Source organism: Pinus tabuliformis, chromosome 4_1, assembly GCF_031772625.1.
Source record: "Pinus tabuliformis cultivar Carrire ecotype Pingquan chromosome 4_1, CPIR1, whole genome shotgun sequence".
In the NCBI taxonomy this organism is placed as follows: Eukaryota; Viridiplantae; Streptophyta; class Pinopsida; order Pinales; family Pinaceae; genus Pinus; species Pinus tabuliformis.
In genome coordinates this window covers 221,559,318-221,575,497 of record NC_142303.1, presented here as the reverse complement: position 1 = coordinate 221,575,497, position 16,180 = coordinate 221,559,318, and positions in this window count along the sequence as shown.

Here is a 16,180-nt window from a genome sequence, read left to right as displayed (position 1 = left end):
TGTTTTGCTAGTAGGAGCTTAATATAATGTCTGAATATAAATTAGGAGTGTTTAGTTGTTTTGCATTGCTTTGGGGTTATTTTGATATGGATATTGAAGATTATTGTCTCACTAGTTTCTTCTACAATCAAATTTACGTTCTACATTTTGAACAATATAAAAGGTACTACTGCTAATGTTTCTAAGTATTATTGTGGGATGTTGTTATGACTTCGCCCATTTTTCCCATATTTGGAGTATGCTTTTTATTTATCTTTTATGAAATAAGTTTATCATAAATGAATTTGTTAAGGTTAGATTTAGTTCGCATTGGTTAATTACTTTTATATTTTCAATTGTTGTCTCAAGGGGTTTTGATAAATTATAGGATAAGGGTAGCAAGATATCTGTTTATCTTAATTGAATTAATATGGTGGTAGACATCCTCGAGTTTGAAACAACTTCAGTAACAATTTTGGTTAAGCCTAAACTGGTAGAATGTTCATTCTCCTCTCTTGAGTCATGTGAATTTTATTTTTTTAAATAACTCCCTAAAAATTTTAAACAAATAAATTAAAGGGAATAACCTTTACATTTCAATTGATGACCCATAGTTTCAATTGATGACCAAAATATTTTCCATCTTGAAATAATACATAAGGTTTCCATTTGAGGTTAAGGTTATTCACGTTTCCATATGGATTTAAGGTCATTCAAGTCCAAGAATTTGATTATAATTTCAAATCTATTTTGGGTTTCAAAGCAATGTGTGTTGGTGATGTTGTCAATCACAATGGTTACATCACAATTTACTACTTAGTTTTGCAATTTACGATAGGTCAGAGATTGGGTACGAATTTTTGCCCCAGTAACTATAGGGTGCACACTTTCACCATAGGTATGTTGTTAATGTATCAATCCCTTGGGATGTCAACATTATCATACAGTGAGGAAGGTTGTTTGGTTTTCTCATTAAATGCCATCGATGGTTGACAGTTCTTGATGTCACATTAGGGTTTAGTTTCCATGATTTTCTCTAACTCATGGCTATTGCGAGCTCTCTTCCTATCTCCAATGTACATTGTGGCATCTTCTATCATAGATTTGGCAAAATGATACCATGTGATATGAGCCTCTCATTAGTTTCAGGTTCTCAACTCCATTTTACTTACTGTCAAAGTTCCTTGGAAGAGATCATGTTACATGTAGTTTACTTTGTATCCATTGATGTTATTGATAACTAGTTGCTGAAATTTCTAGTGCAAAGTTTTGAAAATCTGAAAACTAATTTTTGTTAGAGTATGCATAAGGATGTAATGTTTAGTCCCTATAAGTTATACAGTGAAAGTGAGCATATACAAAAGTCGGCTTTTGTATATGTGTGCATATATGAAAACTTCCATATATTTTCGCATATATGAAAGCTACACATATACATCTATGCACATATACGAAAGCTTTCAGAGATATATATATATATATATTTGCAGATATATGGAAGTTGTGCATATACATAAGCTTAAAAAACATCTTCATACTAAAAATTATAATGATATATGAATCATCTACGAATAAACCACAAATGCAAGATTTAATTATAAGTTGTGCATATACAACATCAAAATTATTTATTTGGAAGTTGTGCATATACATAATGCAAGCGCATATATGGAAGCACATATATGGAAATGCAGGTGCATATACGAAAATTGCACATGCGCTTGTGCTTCCATATATGCACCACTTCCATATATATGATCATATACAGATGTTGTGCATATAAAGAAGCCAACTTTTATATATGTGTGCATATATGGAAGCTCCATATATGTGCGTGTATACAGAAGCTATGCATATACATAAGCTTCCATGTATATGCGCATATATAGAAATTGTGCATCTGAAGCTTCCATATGTGTGCATATACATAAGCTTCCATGTATATGCACATATATGGAAATTGTGCATCTGAAGCTTCCATATATATGTGCACGTACAAAAGATGTACATATACAAAATCTTTGATATGTGTGCAACTTCCATATATACAAAAGCTTAAATAACATCCTCATACTCAAAACTACAATGTATATACATCATTTATTAATAAACCACAAATGCAAGCTTTAATTATAAGTTGTGCATGCCTAGATTTGCCAATGTCCCTCCCTTTGAGACTATATATTCCAAGAGTTTTCCAAATATGCAAAAATTGAAATTTCTTTGGATTCTCTCATCTCTTCACAACTATCCAACATTATTTTGAGATTTGAAATCCAGTTACTCAAAAGAAACATATAGTGCTCAATCCTCCTATATGCATTTGCTCCCCGTTGGGTCCTTTTTTGTTCTTTTTATTATATTTTAAAATAATGACATGGAATGAATATTTTTTTATTGCTATTTTTTTTTAGCTTGAAAAATGATATTTAGTATTTATGAAAATGGGGATGTGAGAATTATTGGAAAAACGTAATATATATTTTATTCAAAAATGTAATATTTTTCTCAATAATTCTCCTCACCCTGTCAACATGATATTATTTTAATATGATCTGAAATGCAAATGAACGTGATATGAAAATTTGAAGGTAATTTTTTATGTCTTTTAGGTAATGGATCACTTTGCAAAAGCACATAAAATTATGGTTTTAAAACTCAGTTAACAACATAAAAATAGAGACAAATATACCATATAAAGTAACACAAGACAACAAAATGATAAAGGAGTTCACCCTTTCTGGGCTACATCTCATGGTCCAACTTCCAATGTTGGGCCTCTTTCATTAAGTGATTCAAATGTATGTTTACATGGTTTTACAGTGCTCATAATGTAAAAATAATGTCTCCAATGGCTCCATAATAGTAAAAAACCCCTAGCTGGGCTCTTGTTGCGCTTAATTTGGCCAAAAACTGAAGAATTTATGCTCTGGAAAAGTTTTTCTGCTAATTGCTCTACAAATTGCACTCTCCTGCTAACTGTTCTACGAATTGTGCCTTTTCCAGAACTCTCAAGCGACATTTTCACCTGGTGCCGGCGAGATTCACACAGTTTCTGGTGCAATTTGTCGAACAGTTTAAATGCCCTCTGACCCCTTAACTTTGAAAATCATGGCCATATGGGCCACATAGGGTTGAGGGATGGGCCTTAACGCCCACCCCCATTGGTTAAGCCCCTAAACGTAGGGTCGTGGTCACTTGGGTGCCATGGTTCCAAGGGTTGGGATTATCTTCCCTCCCTTCCCACTAGGCCCCATTAAATTTGGCACGTGGTCATATACAATAGCATGTGACCCTAAGGTTAGCCCCCTCGCTTGAGCATCATCCACCTGGCACCTTCGACCTAGAGTTATGGTCCTATGGACATGCATAGAACCAAGGCTCAAGGCATATCCTCAAGCCCCTCCCTTGTGAGTGTTCAGTTCCTTCAGGGCTTGGTCCAGTGGCTTGGCATAAGACCTTGGCTAGGGTTGAGGGTTAGCCACTCTCTTCTCACCGCTCCAGTGCTTTGTTGACGGTCCTGTGGTAACACATGTGCCCTTGACATGGGCTACTCCTCAAGCCCCCAAATATTCGCACCCATTGCCAAGCGTTCTTCTTTGATACTGTGGGCGTATGGTCCATCCCATGACCTGGGGTCAAGGCTAAGCTCGAGCCCCCAACCTTCTACCTACGGTCTCGTGGGCGATAAGGGGACCGGGGACTAGGGCTTAGCCCTGACCCCGTCCCAAAACATTAAACTACCAAAACTTTAAATATGTTTTCACCACTATGACTATTAAGTACCACCCTACAGCCTATTGGTAAGGTGCTTGAATTGTGTGCATGAGGTCACCTGTTTGAATCCTGTGGAGGCTAGTTCGACCCTTACCAAAATTTTAAACGCCATAGGGGTGCATGTGGCACCCTACCATTGGACCTTAAACAAAACCTTTGACCAATCGAATTGCCAAATTGAATCAATCAAATGAGGCCACTTGGCAACCTTCCATTGGTCCAAGGTACATAGTCAACCTACACAGCCAGTGTGCTGAGTCATCATATGGACTGCCTTGTCAACGATCCTGCATCCAACCTGCAAAAATTTTACCTGTTTGGGAAAATGATTAGAACACGATATCGGGAGCATAGGATATCGCTTTTGAGCGATTAAAGTTGTGTTGGATTCAGGTCGGCGAGCTCTACACTTTGGCACTGGTTTCAAGCACTTTTGAACACTTGAATTTTAGGCACTTTACTAATCCCCTGGATCATATTATGAGGGTCGGGTGAGGGAAATTATTAGGAAAAACATAATATTAGAACAATATTACAGTTTGGGTAGGGGTGGGCATAATTATTGGGAAAAATGTAATATTATATTATTATATTATTACTTTTTCCACAATAATTCACCCTAACCCTACCTTCAAGTTGGGGGGAATTCTAGTGTGTGATTTGAAAACTATTGTGAATATTTCATTGGATAGTTTGTCACAACAGATCCAATAAAGATTTACTAAAATCTGAAAATATATATTATGAGAGTTAATTTTACTTAGACTTTCTAGATTTATTAAATTATTGTTTCTGCTTCTACATGTAATATATAGAATGCAAAAAATAGAGAACAATCACTTATAAAACTACAATAGCACAATATATGACTTGGGAAACCCTTTCGGGAGAAACCCAATTGAAAGGTGAGGTTGCTCTACTATCTTTTTCTCATAATGGAAATGGTGCAAATACAAAGGAGTGAGGTCCATAACACATGAGATGTTATAGAACACAAAGCGTCTCTTTTCTACCCTCTTTCTATTCATTCTTAGTGACTCTATCTACTATAGAACAAAATGTAGTAGAACATAATCAAATCCCTTTCCCTCCTTGTGGCTCAGTTCGAACACAACCCAATTGTCATCTAGGGGTTAAATTTCACCCATTCAACCTTCAATATGAATTACAAATTGAATCTTCTTGAGTATTCTTCATCATGGTCATGTATCTAATCCCTTTTCCATGAGTAATGGGGTTATCATGGAATCCTCTCAAATCATGGTAGACAAAATAGGGAGGTCAACTTTCGAGTGGCATAACTTTTGCATATAGAGTTTGTTTGAGGTCATTCTTATGTCATTGGAAGGGTATATAAGTGTATAAAAACAACAGGGGATTTAGCATAAGCAATATTTTTTTGACCCCCAAAAAATCATTAAATACCTCAAACTACCTTTGGAAGGTTTTAAACTTGGTAAAAATTGGTTTTGTGAGATGATTCCTCCCATTTTTCCACTTTGAAAGCATCAATATGGATGAAAAATATATAATTGTCCCATCCGGATCACACCTCCACATTTTTTGAGGCTTTTGGTCCCTAAAATATTTTACTAAATGTGAGGAAAATTTTCCTCTACCTTGTCCCCAGAGTACCATTTAGCCTTCCTTAGATGTTGTCCTTTTAACCCAATATGCTAAAGGTCATGCTACCCCTATCTAGTATTTCTAGACCTCTTTTGAAAAAATGTATCCTTTATTAACTCTACCTAAGAATCTAGTGTCAAATCCTTTATAGAAGGTAGGTACTATTCCTCTTCCTAATCCAACATGGAAGGCTCATAGAGTTTCATTTTTCCATGTTCACTACTTTGTAAATGTGTATCTATGGAGGTAGATTGAAATCTATAGGTGTTATCTCCCACCTTTTCTAGTATCTTAAAGGGACCATATCACAGAGCCTTGTTTTCTTTCCAAGACCTTGTAGCCTCTTCTTGTTCAATTGTCACCATACTCGATCTCCTACTCTGAATATTTTTTTTCCTTTCGTGTTGATCATGCATGGCCTTGTATTTTTCATGTGACTTTCATAACGTCTCTTGTACCTGTAGATGGATCTGCCTGATCTTCTCAACATTTTTTCTGCCATTAAACATCCCCTGTAATATCTTCCTTCACTTATCTATGTTGCCTATATGCAATATCCAAAGGTCAAGGTGTAAAATATCCAAATCAAGTTTCAAATTGGGAATTACCAGTAGAAGTTTGGATTTCCTTGTTATAATAGTGTTGTATATATACTAGATTTTCATCCCATTTTTTGGATGCTTTTGATTATAACCCCTCAAAATCTACACCAAAGTCCTACTGACTACTTCTATTTTCCTATCTATCTTTGGATGGAATGTTGTAGACCTATTGAACTTTGTGTCTATCCTCTCCCACAATGTAGTAGAAAATGCACCACGAAATCTTGTGTCCCTATATGAAATGATGCTCCTTGGGATTCTAAAGTGCACCTAGATTTTTCCAAAGAACAAGTTTGTTACTTCTTTCCCGTTGATGGTATATTTATTTGGCATTAGAAAACACACCTTATTGAACCTGCCAACTACCCCATATAGGTTATCATGTCTCTTTATGGTTGTTGGAACCTCCCATAAAATCCATGGAAATGCTTTCCCAAGGACGAGTGGGTACAAGCAAGGGATGGTAGAGACCATATTTCCTATTGTTAGGCTTCATGGTACATCAAAACATATATCCTCTTATGAACCTAGCTACATATTCTTGCATCTTAGAACATGATATATACCTCCATAAGTTGGTCATTGTTTTCCCTACACCAAAATGCCCTGCAGCCTTGGAGGTGTGAGCCTCACTGATTAGTTGCAGTTGCTCACCTTTAGGAAAACATAATTTGTCCACTTTGCAGAGTAAACCATTCTAGAGATGGCAATCAATTGTATTGTTTCCATTGTACACATGACTCTACATCTGCAACTGTTGAAAAACCTCTTGAAATCCTCATCCTCTCTATATGATTTTTTGTATGTTTCATGGGTTAAAGTATCCATGTACATCATAGTTCCCAAAGATATCATATTTTATGTGGTTGGCCTTGAAATCATGTCAGCCAACTTATATGTGTTTCCCTTATTGTACTTGATCATTAAATAAAACCTTTGTAATAACTCCATCCACTTGTAATTCCTAGTCTATTGTAACTTACTTTGGGCCTGCAGGTATTGTAATGGTTGGTGATCTGTGTGGATCACTATCTCCTTTCCCATCAAATAGTCTTTCCACTTTTTGGCAGCTTGTATTAGGGCATATAGCTTCTTGTCATAGGTAGGGTAGTTAAGAATCACCCCATGAAATACTTCAGAATGGTAGCATATGAGCCTTCATCTTGCATCAACATTGCTCCATGGCATGGCCACTAACATCTATCTCCACTTCAAAGGGTTGTTTCAAGATCAGTATTGCATGAACCAATGCTTGGCTAATTTTCTTATTTAACTCCTAAAAAAATTTCTACTGACCCTTCCCCCTCTAGAAACTCTTGCCACTTGTTGTTATGGCGTGAAGTGGTTTTCTACTACTAAAAATGAGGCTATCAATTTCCTCGAGTACAGTGTTTCCCAAACAAAAATCCCGACCTCAAAAACATTAGTAGGCACCGACCACTTCATGATGGCATATATCTTGGTAAGATCTAGCTTCATCTCTCCTCTACCAATCACATATCCTAAATACACTAAAAACTATTGTGAAAACTCACATTTATTTAGATTTACTAGCAGTTGGTGCTTCGTTGCTGTCTCTAGCACCAACATCAAATGTGAGATATTGCAACATCCTCCTCCCACATTTACCCAAGTTAACCGGTCTGCTGGGGTAACGAGAGGATACTACAATCTGACTCAACTCCCAAAGCACAACACAACACAAGGAATTGGAGCTAGCACAACACAACCAATCCGATCTCCTGCACATACCACAAAACATACAGGAGCTAACCAACCCATTCAGGTGATCAACCCCTATGAAAAATTGACACTTCATTACCTTAGAGCCTTAGTAGCTCCCCTAACATGGGTATGCATGTGGTCGGGGCTCTCCAATCACTCTCACAGCATGTGCATGCAAGAGACTGGGGTCTTTTTTAGCTAGTTCTGAGCCCGTGACCCCAAATTCTGTGCCACTTTATCAAGGCCAAGACTCAGGCCACTGCCCAGAACTCGATGAAGCTTTCAGGAATGAAAAGTAACATTGAAACAATGATACAAATGAAAATACTTGAACAAAGACTTGGATGGACCCATACTATCCATGATAGGAATTTCGTTAAACATGTCACAAATATGCATCCTACAAGTCATAACAATAGATTTGAGCATAGGGGTCTCATACTTATCTGAGAATTGCTAAGAAGTATTGATACCTTATCACATTATCTACATTATCATCTACTAGGTCACATATTCATGGTACATTCATTTAGAAATCAAAACATGATGAGAGCCATATATCATTACTGTCATAAAACATGTTGATAACCAAAATATAACCAATAGAAATAACAAGGATACATTAGCCATAAATGCCTCATATGAATCAATATATTTTCTCATAAAATACCAAGGAGAAATAATTATTATTAATGAATGATTAGGCCAACTAGGTTCGGGATTTCCACGTACCACCCGACCATAGATTGGCTGAATCAAATATTTCTTTTAGCCAATCACCCCTGTGCCATATTCCAAGCATGTGGCACTCAAACTAAAATCAACCAGGGCTTCTCGAGGCTACACCACCTCACTCTCAACAATAGAACTAGGCTTTACCATAATCCCCATTGGATCACTAGGCCATAAAAAATAAACATATAATATCATGATTTACTGCAATCCTCATTGGATCACTAGGCTAGAAACAAGTATGGATGCCACTAGGTCTCTCCACCTACACCGTGAGGAATTTGTATGTCCCAACCTCTCAGTTTTATCATGTATCCTGCCATGACCAATCAAGGGATTCCTAGCCCTACGAGATCTCCACCCTTTGGGCTTTTCGTTGTATCCCATCCCAAGATTCCTAAGCCCAATCAAGGGTACTCACCACTGAGCTTTACTGTGTATCCCGCCATTCACCGATCAAGGGATTTCTAGGCTCAATCAAGGTGTTCACATTCAGGATTTACCGTGTATCCCATCCCGGGATTCCTAAGCATTGTGAATAATCCTAGGACCACCCCACTCAACTTCGAGTCCATCAGGCAATCCATCTCAACCACATACAAAAGAACCCACTGATGAGTCCCATCAATAGGTACATTTTGAAGATCATTATGCCATCCTACAACCTTAAAAATATCATTCTCTTACATTAATTCACATTTTTTGTTATATTATGCTTAGTAAGAGGAGTAAAAGGTGTTTGTCATAGTATGTGGCCTAATGTGGTTTAATTGCAGGAGAAAAGAAGCATTTTTTAGGCTATTACTATGCAAGGGCTTGATGGAGACAACTAGGAGAGAATCTAGGGGGTTTGTCCACCTCCTTAACTCCCTAAACTCAACTTGGGATCATAATATCCTCTCTCACCAGTTTGAATTCATTGGCAACCGAGTGACTCCTAGTCCAAGTGAAGCTCAAGAGGGACAAGATCCACTATTTTCGAAATCAAGGAGGGAATCACTCCTACTTTCAAGTGAGCTGCTTCAACTACCCTTTTGTATAGATAAACAAGAAGAAAATCTCCTTATGATTTGAAGCTTTTTTTCAACTAAGTGTAGCTATTGAGGTTGAAGCTTGACATTGTTACTTTGAACTTTTATGTGATGTATTAGACTTGCACTTTTTTATAATGAGAAGTTGGATTTTAAGCTGCATCTGAGTTAGTTTCAGAGGGCTGAGACCCTTGGGTTTGGGCCCAACCCAAAGGCTTTGGTACCTCTTTTTGTACTTATGTTTCTTCTTGATTCCAAGCAGTTCATAGTTTCTTGCATTTCAGTAGAGATTAATCTATAAAAACCCGTGGTTGCAGCCTCTACATCACCTCTCTTATGGGAGAATGAGTGGAAGGATTCCCAACCACAATCCAAAAATATTGTGTTTATGATTTCTTGGAAGTAGATTAGTGTTAGTTGTCATGTTTTACATTTGTTTTCTATAGATTAGAAGTTAGGCTTGTGATTAGATCAATGTTATGGCATAGATTAGATGTTATTTAAATCCAACTCATCTTTTCTATCATAAGTTATCTCACTTTGTCAATGATAAATGGGTGCGTGGATGTGATTGATTGCAGGGTTGTGTTGATCTACATGGAAGGGAACCTTTACCACTTCCATCTTGAGCTCCTTCATCTTCTCTGTCCACCTCCAAATTCTATCTCAAAACCCTATTTTATAAGTCATTTTTCCTAGTATACTGAGAGCACTCATCCTAGTGCAAGACAGGCCTTTGAGAGGTCCTGTGCTTGGCTAGGGGCTCAAACGAACCTCCCTCCATTTGCTTCAACTTCCATCCACCTCTCCATAGCCTCAAGACATCATTTCTGCCCTCAAAATCCACTCAGATTCCCTCCTGTAGCATTACAGGCCCTCTTGTAGCATTGCAGGCCTCTTGTAGCAATCACCTATAGTAAACTGTAGCACCACTTTCCTCCATCATTTTTTATCCCCACTTCAACTTTGGCTTATTCTGGATGAATAATGACCCCCAACTATGATTTTATGATAAGGGGAAGCTCTTAGGCCACTCCAACCATTCCTTTGCTTCACTACAAAAATAGAGTAGAGTTGGTTTTTTTATCACAAGCATGATGCAAGTAGGTTACTGATTTACAAGCAAGTGTGAACTAGGTAGATGGTACATGCAATTCTGATTGGTGGTTTGATGAATTATGCAAGGCAAAATAGTTTTTTTTTTTTTTTTGCAAGTATATTTGGTAGTTTGATGGATTTTGCAAAAGATAAAATAGTTTTTTTTTACAAGTATATTAGCCTTTGTCCTTTCATGAGTTGATTAGTTAGCATTTACAAGTTGAGTCAATGGCATTTCCACTTTCATAGTTAGAAGTAATTAACAATTATACCTTTATCATCAATCTTTCATTCTAATTTAGTAGGAGGAATGGTCTCTAAGCAGTTTTGATCTAATGTCATAACTGAGGGTGGCATGAGTGGAATCCTATATGTTGTGCATATAACATTGTCACCTCTAAGTTTGTACGAACCCTGGGTTGATAATTTGAGTTGAGGATCCCTTGGGAGTTGTAGCATTCTTGGTACAATACTAGGGCTCACCAATTTTTGGCACCATTTCCGAGGACGTGTCTAAGTAGATGATCCAGATCTCTTCAGCTACGGAATTAACTAAGATCTTTTATTTCTGTGATGTTAGTATAATTGCATGTAAAAGAGTATGAAAATCCACATGTGCATGCTGTAAAGAAGATGAAACATAACGACATCCATTAAATCAAGAACATAAACACATTGATAACAAAGTTCACACAGTGTGGGTTACGTCTCCGGGTCCTGGTTTCAAGAGTGGGGAGGTCGCTTCAGTAAATGCTACAAATGATGATGATGTACATGGTATTTTCTTTGTCATTACAAGGATGAATACCCTCAACTTGAGTGGCATGTATCTCCACGAGACGTTCCCAGGAAATCTCACTCATTTGGAAAAATTTCCTCAACAAGAGTGACATGTCTCTCCACGAGACATTCTATAGGAACTCTCACTCAAATGGGTCTTCCTTTAGCATGACAAGCTAACAAATTCTCACAAGATGTGGCATACAAGTATTCCTCAACATAATGGTAATCAAGGATCTCAACAAAAAAAATGTCATTTCAGAAAATCAAAAGAAATCATGACATAACTGCATCATATACCTCCACTTTCGAGGATGAACGAAAAATGAAAAGCTTAGCTGCTGAAATAGACACCATCGTTGAATTCGTGTCAAATGACTATAAACTTTGCCCCTTTTTGACACCATCAAATTCTGGACCCTTGGGCATCTTGAAGATTACTCCAAAGATGCTTTCCTAAAGATGGCCGAAAAATCCGCTACTCAGACGAAGATTCTAAGCACACCACTGTGCTCCATGCGAAATTTTGTGAGAAATGGCTATAAAGTTTGCATCATTTTGCCTCGGTAAAAAATCAACCTCCAAGGGAATCTTTTAGATTCCACAATGTTCTCCAAATATTCCTTGATGTTAGGCACCTGAATTTCTGCTACTCAGCTAGAAATTCTTACTGCACAGTTAGAATCCTGGCGAGAAAACGTGCAAGAATCACTATAAGCTTGACAAATTTTGACACTAGCACCTCTAGCCCTCTAAGGGAATATTTTCAGTAACTTGGTAGATCCCTCGCTCATGGTTCCACATCTTTTCCCATTCATGGTTCTGCTTCGGTTCAGTTCGGCGCTCCTCCGTTGTTCTGCTGGGAAAAATGGACAAGTTTAAATATAAGATCGTGGTCGGACAATACCAAGCGGGGTGGTTGAATTGTTGGTTAAAATGCCAAGTTGGCCGCGAGGTGGTTGGGGGTTCCAACCCCATCAACCCCCCATCCAACGCATATGTTTTACCACCCCTTAGATATAAGTTTTGGCGTGTTAAAATTTAAACACCGAAGATTATACAATATATGGCAAATGATTTAATAAATGTTGGAATGACTAGCGTATTGTCGGTGTGGTTATTGTAATTTTGGTCTTACATGTGTTTTGGCATATGCCACATGGGGCCGCCCATTGGGAACTTTCCCACGTTGGCCGGGTAGGTTCAACCCCTTCCGGCTCCCCTCCACACAGGTCGGGCAGGTTTAACCCCTGCTGGCTCCCCTCCACGCGGTGCCGCGTCATATGGGAATGGTTTTCAACCATAGCAGTTTCAAACAATGTGATATGTGTTATGTTTTGGGCCATGTCATTTGACTCACATGTGCGGTTGGCGGGGGTGGCGGCCTGCCAACCCAATCCTTTTTTTTTTTTGTAATATAATACATAACAATGTTGGGGGTGGCAACCCGCCACCCCAATTTTTTTATTTATTTTTATTATGTTTTTAGTAAAAACAATAAGTCGTTTCTAATGTTGGAAAATAAGGGTCACTGGGCATTTTAACCATTCGACAAATTAGCCCATTCCGGTGGACGGATTTTGTGAGCTGGGTCTTGGTCAATTTGTTGCCTTGTTAAGGCTGGCACTTGGCCAAGTTTGACCAGAACTTTGACTGCGAATATCTGGAGCATATGAACTCGGATTTGAGTGTCGTTTGCATCGTTGGAATCAGGACGAAAAGCACTATGATATGGTCCTAGTTCGGTTGAAATATGAAAACTTTTATTTTTGAGCTTGTTGACGGTGCTGGACCCGCCAACATGTCAAGGGGATCTCCCCAGTAAGAAGTCCCAATTAGACCTCAGATCGTTTGGTGTAGGAGTCCCAACAGTGGGTCGTAAGGTAATGCCTTGACCACGACCTTGCACAGAGGCAAGTAAGATAACTCTGTCAGTAGCAAGGGTGTGACTGATGCAATGCGTCAAGGAATGAGTATGAGAGGTTCCAACACTTCAAAGGGGGGAGGAAGGTGAAGGTGAGTTCCAGGTTGAAAGGGATCAATCCCAACTCTGCTAGGAACACACCACACAAAGGATATGCACAGCTTTTGGCAGAGCAGTCGACACGGATGCAGCAATCCCAACATACAAGGTAAGGTAACCTGAACAACGCTCATGGATAATTCTGAGACGAGTGTGACGGTTGATATAACAAGTTTCAGAGAAAGGTCTGTTTGGTGTCCGACAGAGCAATCAACATGGACGATGACAACATTAACAACATATGCAACACATTAACAACGAGATTCATATAATTGCATGTGAATCAATTCATACATAAGTATGTAAGTTAAACAACATATATCATTAAGGAAACTGGAGCAGTCCAACTACAATAACAACATATGCATGAAAATGTGTTGCTTTTATTATATAAAGAAGTGTAAGTCACAAGCATACAATACACCATGTAAACCTGCTAGCCCTATTAGTAGAATGTTACAGCCACATCTGCCTGCTCCTCCAAAGAGATGTACTAGATTTGTGCAGTGGAGAAGCCAAAGCGCGTTACAATACTGTCCAAGCCTTCTTCAAGATCATCTTAGTAGAAGGTTGGCTGACCAAAAGCCCATACAATGAGTTATGAGGGACTATTTATAGCAAAGGGTGGGGTGACCCTTGACATTCTCCATTATGACAGTTCAACTACCCTCATGACTCTTCACCTACTCTATGATTGTTACATCCAACTGTTGACACTCGAATTACACTTGACATGACTCAACATTACAGTGCACATGTACTCATGTGAGACAACATGGCTTGAGCAAGCCTTGTAAGACATTACTAACACTCGGTCTGTTGTGGTGAGACCAACTCTTTCACATGCTTGTGATGGTGAAGCTGGTGATCTGATGCCAAGCTTGGTTGTCCGTGATGGTGTGCATGCACCTCATTGTGACATCTTGTTGAAGCGAACTCTTGCCTCCGTTGCCATCGGTGCATTGGTTCAGCGCTTTCATCCAACTCGTCTACTAACATGAGCATGGTCTCCTTGGGTACGGTTGAACCAACAACACATTGATGCATAGTGTACGTGCTGATCTTCAAGTGTGTGTTGGTGGTCATGCGCATCAACTTGCCGAAGTGCATGTTCAGCCCCAGTTGGACTTGTTTCTTGTCTTTGCCTTGGTGAGTGTGTTGAATGGGTTGGATTGAATGCGTGCGCTCAACGACATGCATGATGCTGGATCCTTTGCATGCGATCAACAACACTGCTCACCATATTTTCTCAGTGTCCGCTGCTAGGATGCATCCTTAACTTGTATTGGTGCAATTTCATCCGTGAGTGCATGTTGTGCCTACTGCTATTTGTGTTGCTGTTGCAACTCATTGGACAGTCTGTGCAACTTCATGCTCTTCCCGAGTTGCTTCTTCAACACATGCAACTCATTCTTTATTCCATCTTCTGCCTTCACGCGATCTTCATGTCGCGCCATCGCTTCGTAGTCTGAGTCTCCAAAGTTTCTTTCATTATTAGTGGATCTACTTGATTTTGCAACTTTGCTCCGCCTCTATGTTGTTAAAAACCTTCTCCTTACGTCTGTTGTGTTCACTATGTTCGGTATGTTGCCTTCAGCTGTTGTTCATGATGTTTCTTGTTGTGATGATGCTGCTTGATGTCCTTGTCCATGAACAACTTAATGTCTTGGTGAGTAGGTAAGCCCATTGACACTTGATCGACTGCATCCCCAAGCGTGCTCTGAACAGAGTCTTCGTCTCTGCTCTCTTGGAAACCATTGTATTTGTATTGCTGAGAGCCAGATGAACACCTATGATACCCGGGTGAATGATCGTGAAGGTTGTGCAATTTTGGTAGGGAGGTTGGGAGACCGACTGCCAAGACTGCACAAGACACAGTCTAGGCTGTTGGGAGACTAATTGACTGCTGGGACTGCAAAATGCGCAATCCAGTTGGGAAGTTGGCTGTTGGGATTGCAAAATGCGCGATTCCAGCTGGGAAAGACTGTTGGCCCAAGGACAGATTTGCACAAATTTTTGGCCCAAGCAGCCATTGACCTCTAGAAATGCGCAATTCAATCCAGGAGGTCAGTGCTGGGCCAGAATGCGTAAATCTGGAGAGGAAGATGAGCCTTCCTTCTCCAGATTGTGAAATGCAGCCTTGGTGAAGGTAAAGATCGGGCCAAGGTTGGCCCGACTCCGCGACGGGCAATTGATAGCAAGTTAAATCAATGAAATGCATGGTAGCACTAAGTGATAGTAGAAGTGATAAATAGTGCATGCAAAACATGAATGGAAGAATGAGCAAATAGATCAACATGCATGTGGGTGATGTCGTTCGCCGATTGGGCGAACATTTGTGCAAAACAATTTCATGCATGCGACAATAGTGAGATAGCAATGAAAATTGAAACAGAGCTAGGACAAGCTAGAATATATGTAAACAACAGTAGGCATTCAAAGAAATCAAGAAAATAGTACTCATACAAGCGAAAACCCAAAAAGCGATAGAAATGAAACACAAGGCATGGGAAGCGAGCTTACCCCAAAACAACTGAGCTGAAAGTGCCAACTGCTCCTAGATGTGATGTGGGATGTCAGAGCTACAAGGTTGATGTGAGGAATGAGCTCTGCAATGTCCGATTGATAAGTTTTGATAACATCGAGGTTATGACGTGCATGCCACAAATCTAGGGGAAGTGACACTTGGAGGGAGGTTTCTGAATTGCTCCTTGCATGTAACCTCCAATTGCTAAACATAGATCCCTGAAACAAGGGATGCCTTTGCATGCTGCCTTGGGAGAAGCAACCTATGCATGCAAGTTTGT